Genomic DNA, 595 nt, shown 5'->3' with positions numbered 1-595 from the left:
TCATCAAAACAAAAAACAACATAAATTATCCCGCTACAATCCAACAAAAAGCGTACACGCACCAGCTAGCCATCCAGCTAGCTAGCTAGCTAGCTAGCCAGCTAGCTAGCTGAACAGTTGGCTAGCTCGCTCGCTACACACTTGTCTAGCTAGCTGGCTAGCTAGCTAGCTAGCTAGCTAGCTGAATGGCTAGCTAGCTAGCTAGCTACTATATTTGGATATCCAGCCAGCTACCCACCGAGCTAGCTAGCTAGCTAGCTAGCTAGCTAGCTAGCCAGCTAGCTAGCTAGCCAAGAGCAGGTAAGAAGCTGCAGCAGAAAGCCGCCTGTAGCCTCCGATACCACCGACGATCGCGAGATACATCGGCTGCTGCTGTTGCTGCTGTTGCTGTTGCTGCTGCTGCTGTTGCTGCTGCTGCTGCTTTGCTGCTCTTGCAGCACCTCAACCACGCCCTTGCAGCATCAGCAGCAGCAGCAGCAAACTGCCGCCGCCACCGCCTCCTCCTCCTCCTCCTCCTCCTCCTCCGCAGCAGCAGCAGCTGCTGCTGCTGCTGCTGCAGTGTATAAGATACGAAGCCTATATAAAGTTTATATTC

This window comes from Eimeria mitis, genomic scaffold (genome assembly GCF_000499745.2).
Source record: "Eimeria mitis Houghton genomic scaffold, Emh_scaff2733, whole genome shotgun sequence".
Classification (NCBI taxonomy): domain Eukaryota; phylum Apicomplexa; class Conoidasida; order Eucoccidiorida; family Eimeriidae; genus Eimeria; species Eimeria mitis.
The sequence above is the reverse complement of the archived record's forward strand: the minus strand, read 5'-3'. Positions refer to the sequence as shown.